The sequence below is a fragment of the Diadema antillarum genome, unplaced genomic scaffold, assembly GCF_040938485.1.
Source record: "Diadema antillarum isolate AM-2024a unplaced genomic scaffold, OU_Dant_1.0 seq00000552_RagTag, whole genome shotgun sequence".
Taxonomy (NCBI): domain Eukaryota; kingdom Metazoa; phylum Echinodermata; class Echinoidea; order Diadematoida; family Diadematidae; genus Diadema; species Diadema antillarum.
The window spans coordinates 1,075,433-1,084,654 of record NW_027271496.1 but is presented as its reverse complement, the minus strand read 5'-3'; positions in this window follow the sequence as shown (position 1 = coordinate 1,084,654).

Below are 9,222 nucleotides of genomic sequence, written 5' to 3'. Positions count from 1 at the left end.
AGCCGTGTGTGGACATGTTTCACAAAACTATTAAGTACAAGCAGGAAGATTTGAAGGAAATTTCACTGGTAATGTAAGTTTTTAAGGGAAGTTTGCAGTCAGACTGTCCAAACTACATGATATTGTATGTAAAGCAAAAGATTTGGAAGTGAAACCATGCATAGTTCAGTGCAGTCTGACCGGTGCTTCAGATTTCAATTTAAATGACACGACTGTATACTGAGGTAACTTTTCAATCGCAGGTTCTCCTCTCCTTGCTGTCTAACATTTGGCAACAACACGTTTAGCTCATTTATTTGTTATTTATGTTGATGTTTTCTACGCTTTGATGTAAGTTTGTTCGGAAGTTTGTTTGTTTCATCAGCAAGAGATTAATTTTGAATAGAAGTAATGCCAGAAACACAGCAGGAGAAATATGAGTTACATGAGACTCAAACTCAGAACTTAAAGGGGCATTCCGGAAGATTTTCATAATTTCACATCATGTAGTACATAAATTGACAGCTCCATGTACAGATTTGTGGAATTTACTGTGGTCCTTGAGCAGAGAAACCAATAAATTGAAAATCTTAAACAAATTACACTGAACAGTGTTGATGACATCAGAGCCTCATATATTTCAGAAATGCAGCATTGTAATTCCATTACAATACCGCTTGCTCGACAAGTTCACCTGTGAAAAATGTATGCATGCCTTCTTCTTTTGTTCTGCTTCCTTGAGCCCCAACTCACGCATTCTTATGGTGAGGCTGCCATGTCATCATCCTTGTTCATTGCAATTTGTTATAGATTTTGAAAACATTCTCATTCCTCATCCCGATCACTATAAACTCTTAAACTCTGTATAAAGTTTAATTAATTAATAGTTGTTCAAATGTAAAAGTCTGAAAATCATCCGGAGGTCCCCTTTAATACAAGTTAACTGTCAGTGGACATTGCGCCCTGTCATTACATGTATCTGCTCTTAAAGAACCTATGTGACCGTGCATCACAAAACTAACAAAAAGTCGCCAGACATGAATTCTTAGTTAAAAACAGATTCTGAAAGAGCAGACAGGAAACTTAAAAATGATAACTCAATTCAAATAGGCTCTCCTAACCTAATCTAAATATCAGAAAGAAAGCACACACTTTGGGAAAGTGATTACTGAGAAAAGCAGCTCTGAAGTACATTGTATGCAACTCTATAGTGCTTACCTTGGTAATCTTACCAGGATTTAGAACACTATACAATGAAGGGATTATCAGATTTAGCTGAAATTCACCACTCTCTATTAATACCTTCTCTCCATGACTAAAACCAATTTTCAAAGCAGCAGTATCATCCTTTCAAAAGTTATTACAGTTTAAAATGAAGAGTGTGCAAAGGATTTTTTAAAGAAATGAAAAGGGGCCCCTAAAACATACCTAATCACACAGTTCCAAGAGAAGTGTTCCGGAAAAGCTTCTAAAAACACAATTTGAAATATGTGTTATGATCGCAAACTGTAGAATAGTGGAGAAAAGGAAGTGCTCTTTCAGAAACTATGAAAAAGGTCAAGGATGACTATTTTGACCGGTTTTACGTATCTTGAGTCCTCGGGTAAAATCAGGGTGTGCGACTTTTTGTTTGTATTGCGATATAAGGTCACATATTATACACCATCTTCACCTAATTACCTCTGTTATCTTTTATAGATTTACTTGTCGCATTTCGCTCCACGAATGGAACCTATTTCACTGCTTTTCTGCTTAAAGCTTTCTGTAGTGCGTCATGCAATATGATATGTATTGTAGACATTACATTTTGTGACTGTATAGCTGTACTTATCAGAATAGACAATGGAAAGCAATTTCTGTATACATGCAATGTAAAAGTGTTTATGGTTTTCACTTCGGTTTGTTAAATATGGTTTGTTGAAAAAGGAAAAACCCCGTTGCAACGAGCTTGCTTACAGCAAGGTGCTGCTTCTAAAGACCGTGTCACACCATTCTGGGCAAGCTACGCGGGCTTGTGGTGAGGAGATACATGTAGTTTCCAGCACGTAGAAGATTTTCAGCGGGCGAACAAGAATGTTTGCAATTTTCATTTATGCCTTGTCATACCGTACGGAGGAACTTCTGCGGCTTGACTTGTGGGGAAACAAATTTACTCCCCGGAGCTCTCCGCAGTTGGTCCGCACCTGACAGTATCTAGCGCGTAGTTGCCCGGAGGTGCTCACGCAAGTCCGATTTAACCGCAGCCAAGTTTTGAGCATGACCAAAACTTTTTCCGAGTGAGTCGCGGGAATGCCCGTAGAGGTCCACGCAGAACGCCAGTAGGAGACCCTTAGCGGCAGTACTTCCCAGGCAATTCCCACGCAGGTACTTCGCAGTCCCGTATGCAGCCAAGATAATGAAATTCTGTGAGATTTCAGCCATTCCATTTAGAGGAATTCCTTCACTGATATGTCAGCCCCCACGCGACTGGTACAAAGGTCACACAGTATACTCGCAAGTATAACGCGTCCAGCAAGTATTAAAGACACATGCGCTGACTCGCACAAATCCTTTTCCGACTTCAGGAATGTCCGGTATGCTAGAAAATCCCTACACGTAACAAGCCCGAGTAGCTTGCCCGGAAAGGTGTGACAGGGCCTAAACACGGTTGCGGGTGAAAAAATATGCGTGTGCACCTCCGGGCGACTACTTTTGAGATACATGCTAGGTACTGTCATGTGCGGATCATCTACGGGGACCTCCGGATAGTCAAAATTGTTCTTAGCAAGTCGCACGCAAGGCTGGTGCGACACGGCCTTAACAAGGTAAATCTGGACCCTGTTGCATAAAACCCTTACTGCTCCTTTCAAGTGGTAAGTCTTTAAATTAGCGGTAAATTTTATAATCCTTGATGCTGATTGGCTGTGACGCCTAATTTTGATGGTAGTTACCATTAAAATTCAATGGTAAGTTTTATGCAACGGGCTACTGGTGGTTTGGATTTTCCATTTCTGTATTTACATGTACTATAACTGGTCTCCGTTACAGTGTATTCACAAGAAGGTATACCGGTTATAATGAGGTGAAATTAGCGGACACCTGGCAACCTCGTTACAAGGGGATTTCCCTGTACACGTAGAGATCTGTGAGGCTGCCCTAGTTGTCATGTGACAGGGATAGCTGACATTGTTCATTTGCCTTTTTTTTGGGGGGGGGGGGGGGGAGGGGATTCACCAAACTGATATGTCACCTTCTCTTGAAGATTTTCTTGTGTGTGATTTTTTTTTTTTAATGTAGTACCAATTTATAAAAAAGCAGGGGGGAGAGAGAGAGATTGAAGAAAAAAGAAGACTAACAATTGAAGAGCGAATTATCCCAAGCTTAAAACCAGTTCTCCTATCATCTCCACTACAAATCACAAGTGACTGATACACATGTACCATTGTACATGGAAACTGAAGAGGCCTGTTAACTGAAATCTGCATTATTACAGTTATGGGTACCTTCCAAGAATAAGTGTCTTCTTTGTTGTCAACGCTTGCAAAGAAGGTGTGTTAAGCGAAAAATGAGAATGAATAAAGAGAAAAAGGTTGGGCATTAAGGCATGTAGGACTGAATATGTGGATAAGTTATTTAAGTTTGTTTGGTCAAATTCCACAGTTGAGTCTGAAGATGACCCACGTGTCAGTTTGCATGCACGTACCTGATGATAGTTTGTTTGGAGTTTTCACAATTAAAGTCACGAAACGTTGCATGGAACCTCATGAAAATTTCCGTCTTGCTTGTGGGTTTGCCTACTCACAAATTGAAATGTACAGTGGGCATACTAGTAATTTGCACAATGTACGATATTTATGTTGCTCCAGCCAGAAAAGTAGTGTAGTTTCTATCTTCAGTGGCATCAATACTTTGAACAAAAGCTAACTTGTCTATTGTAAATTTACAAATAAATCAAGAAACTAAAAAAAAAAAAAGCAAACAAACAAACTGTTTGTAAGGCTGCGAGATGTGGTGGAATGTGCCATTTGTGGCATTTAATAGCATCTTGAATAGAGACACTGAATAGAAAACGGGGTTGGGATGGGGGGGGGGGAGGAGGGAAGAGGGTTTTCTATTAAAGACAAATCCGTCCAGCCATATTATGTCATTTGCCATAGAAATTTGAATGAATGTTTCTACATGTTTTCTGTAACCATGTGCACTACATGTATGTACATATTTGTTATGCAATCTGTATATTATAGTTTTCATGCACAATCTCTGAAATTTCTTCTGTTGACTTTCCCTTTATATATACTGTCATCCTTGCAGTCAAGTCTGATAAATTTGGCAACTGTGAATGTTCAGCAAAAATTCCCAGAGATCCAATTTAGAAAAATATGTGCATGTTTGCTAGTAGTACCTGCACGTCAGCCACGTTGAAGATGGAAATGTACAGATTCTTATTCTGAATCCGCTGCAATGTTTATGTATTTGGTCATTGTGTGTACAATGTGTGTTTGTTTCTGTGCTGCATTGTTATTGGTAGTTACTTTGTTAGTTAGTATTTTTGTTTGTTAGTATGTTTGTTTGTTTGTTTGTTTGTTTGTTTTTTAATAAAAAGGCAGATGGTTCTGCTGTTGATTCTTGTATATATTCATGAACAGAAATTATATGATTTGGCGTAGCACTGGGTGATTGTTTATGATTACCAATGCATTTTAATGAATATGTACATGTATATGATTATCATGTGCATATATTCATTCTATTCTACTTCCTCAACATATTTTGCTATTCATCCAGCATTGGCTAGAATTCTTTGAAACCAAAGTGTCAGTTAACTAATGAGGGCATTGTGGTAATGAGCAGTACTCCTCTTAAATCCTTTGCAAAAAGTGTGTGAAATATTGTGAATTGCTAACAACCCAGATTGTGAATTGAACAACAGTTTGATTTTATTATTTTTTTGTTCCACTCATAATTCAACATCATCGAGTGCTGTTGTTGCCGTTATTCAGTTGTGCTGGACTCTAAATTTACTTAAAGAACTTGTTTAGTTTACCTTGTATACTGGCACTGCTCTTTGTAATCTTGAAAGAACAGAATAGATGTGGGAAGTGTGTCCCTGCTACTCTGCACCAGCATGGTTAAGAATCAAAAAATTAATGCTCAAAATCAAACAGTGTTATTGATGACACAACTACATGTATTTTGGAGTGTTTTACATTCAGCCCCTGTTCTCCTGTACACGTATTTGTACTTGGCATCAAGCCGCAAATCTTTAGATAAAAATCTTTAGATAAAAACTGTTAGATAAAATAATTTTTCTGCTGCAGTGCATTTCATTTCATACTTCTATTCATTGGCTGTTTAGCATAAATCTGTGTTGCTTGTCAAGGTGGGTGTTTCATAAAGCTGTTCTTAAAGTTGCAAACGACTTACAAACGACTGGTGATCAGTTCTTGTGCTGAATTATTGAAATTCTGATAAGTATATAGCACATCACAACTGATTACCAGTCGCTCGTAAATTGTTCGTAACTTTACGAACAGCTTCATGAAACACCCCCAAGGTGTCAATCTTTGAAGCATATTATATTGCATTATGTTATCATGTGTGCAACAGTTCATCACTATATTTCACTAATTGCACTACACTGTCAGCGTGCAAGTCTTCCATCATAGCTACACAAAGTTGTGGAGGACACAACAGATTTTTGTTTTAATTGATATGTGACAGATTTGGTGGCAAGATTTGAGAGAGGTTGATTTCACGTCTTGATTTTGACAAATCTGTTGAGATTTGATCCAATTTTATTTGCAATATTCGTTTGTGATTGATATTTCAAGATGACTGGAGGAAAAAAAATTATCATTGTGATATATTTGTGGGTGTGGAGTGAGCTGTACTCGCATTTTGAACGTCGCATGCGACGCATTAGTCTGGTACAGATTGTGTAGTGTTTACTCTTCTCGAGTTGAGTTACATTATTAAAAACAATATTATTGAAAAATGTCGTTTGCAATTATTGAGTGCTTTGCATGGCACATTGTGATTTATGTAGTGTCTTTTGTAAAGGAAACAGATTTTATGATGATGGTGGTTAATAACGATATTCATGGCTGGATTGATGAATTAATGAACAGATTGACAGATTGATTGATTGATTGATTGATTGATTGATTGATTGATTGATTGATTGATTGATTGATTGGTTGATTTAATCGATTGATCGATCAATCGATTTTTGATGGATGGATGGATTGATGGATGGATGGGTGAATGGATAGACAGATAGAGGGACGACTGGACATGAGATTGAATACCAACGTGGGGGGGGGGGGGGGGCGCTAGAAAATCAATGTATTGGTACCATGTGTAGATGTCTATTTGTCCTTTAGGTATTTGAAATTCACAATAAGGGAGAGTCATATTTGAAGAAGTAGAAAAGGTCTCAAGTTACATTAAACACACACTCACACACATTATACAAGATATTTTACTCTTTTTCATGATCGTATACATTCTTTAATTCCTAAAAGGCCAGTTGTGGATTCTAGATGATGAATACAAAATACATACCGTAACTGCTCTAATCATAGTAATCTGTGCGAGTACAAACCCTGGAATAGTTCAGCATTTCTAGGTAGACACTTGGATTCATGACGAGTGGTGTAAGGAAAAATGGAAGTCGTTCAGGCAGTATAGGCGAACCATGGAGTATCAATTATCATGTAATATATACGAGTTAGAATCAAGGCGAAGTATTTATTTATTGTATATAAGGCAGAGCGGTGTATACCGTGTATATCTATATGACAGTGAAAGAACACATAATGATGCTAACACTGCGTAGCAACATTGTTAGAGATGACGTCCATGAATAATTAAACCGCATGTTCCAACGCATGTAAACACGTCATAATATTTCTGGATAATTCCTCGAATAATAAAGATATACTTTTCCCCTTCATCATGAACCCTAAATGAAAGCTAAATTACGCTAGACATCAATATTGATAAACGATAAATCCATTGTAATGATCTATACACGCGGTCACAGAGAATATGTGCCTACGCAATAAGATACTTGCGTTGTTCATTCACTTCAGGCCTCATTACGTTTCGTTACCATGGCTACGGTACTTTAGACCATCGCAAGCATTACCAGTGGTAGATATACATCACCTAGACGGGGCGATAACAGACAACAAACGATTCCACAACGATGAATGCTACGATGAAATATCTAATAACTTGCGAGCAGATTTCGATTGATGATAATTTAAGGAAGAATAATAGAAAAAGGAAACCTCGTAGTTATAAATACCTGTGACATTAATGTAACATGGCAGTCGATCAATACATCGTATAATTTAGTAAATCTACACGTGTCCACTCATATGATAGTGGCATCTACAAGACTTTATTTACATTCATCTGAACAGACCACAACACTATAATATCGCTGGAAGGCCTATTATAGCAAATATTCACAGGCCCTCACAAACATTATACTAACTTCCACAGTCAGAATCTAACTTTGTACATTAATTTTCTCTTGTCTTCCTTTCTGTCCGAGATACATAATCCTTTGAAATTAAAAAGAAGAAAAAAAAAACAGTTTCCGCTCATAACTACGACACTGGCTCTGCCAGCTATGACGTCACAGTGACATTCTATATCATACAAAACAACGACAAAAGCTTTGAGTTCAATGAAATAGCAAAAGTGAATAACTGATGCAGTGTAGTAATATCTCATGAAAAATGTTATCACATTGTCCAATAGGGGGTGACACCACAAACCCATTGAATATTTTACACTGTATTACTGCTATAATCTTTGTTCTTTGAGTGTGTAAGTGTTTTTCTGCATTGCCATTCAAGTTTGTCATTAAAGATGAAGGGTTTACGGAACAACAGACTGATCTGAACTTATTAGCAAGAATAAAAGAGAGCTTCACGGATGTAGATCATGCCTAGAATCTTGATGATAATTGTTTTATATTTCGCTTTCTGAATTTCCACGCAGTTTAATAACATTCAGTGTCGGGAGAAGAAAATCGCACACATGCCGCCAGTCGGCAGTATGAAATGGGATCGCTGTTCGAATTTTGTTTTGCTGTGTTTTGTTTCTTTTTTTTATTATTCCACACAAGAACACAAGAGCAAAGAAAGTAGGCTGGATGCAGTGTTCTGATATGATATATCACTGAATAAACATCGTGTGCATTAAGTTCACGAACACCGGGAAAGAAGTATTTGAAAGAAATTCAAGTACGAAAGCGAGAAAGAAATCAAGCGTTCTTATCCTGTGTGATGCATCACAGCGTTGCGGCTGCGATGATTAAGTTGATTTAATACACTTTGAATATCTCCCTACGAGAAAAGTTATGAGCTGCGATCTTTACAGCTGAATTATTAAATAGGATAAATCTTTCCCGTTCCACACACACACACACACACACACACACACACACACACACACACACACACACACACACACACAATCAAAAGGTAAAGAATAAAACCCTGAAAAAGCAAGCCCCCCCCCCAAAAAAAAAAAAAAAAAAAATAAGAAACCTCTACCACCATCTTAAAGTCAACAATGCATATGAATTATTTGTCTGCTTTTTTCATAATTATCGATTTTAACTTCATTGATATTCTGAAATAATTATTATGTCAACTACATGTATTTATGTAGAAACAACAATCTACTGCCGCGCGGCGTTTTTCAATGCCCTGCATTGACCTGGGTTTTTTTAAAAAAAAAATCACTATTATTATTCTTATTATTGGGAAATGGCAGATTCTTATCGAGTTAGTGTATGGCACACCCTGCTCTCGCATACATAGGATAATAACATGATACACGAACAATTCGACAACTTGGAACCACACGGCGCGTGATAACTTGACCTGGCAACAATTATGCAGTGAGTATAAATATGATTGTACAGTGAATTTCTCGCCGTTTTCATCGCGGGTTACGAGACGAGATTACGGAAAATATTGCTGATTGGCCAGGGGTTGCGAATGAAAATCAACTCTGGCCCAATCAGAAAGCAGCAACAAGAGAGAGTGCATAGATTCTGATATTTTAACATTTATTTTGTTACACCCCTTCGGTGTGTGTCGCCCTCTCCGTCGCTGAATGTGATTACGGGAACCAGTTCGGGAAATAAAAGATACTGTAGTCGAACCCGTGTTGTAGGGTGTTTTGGTATTGGTAGTAGTGGTAGTGTGGTGGTTTGTGTGTGTGTATGTCCTTCTATCT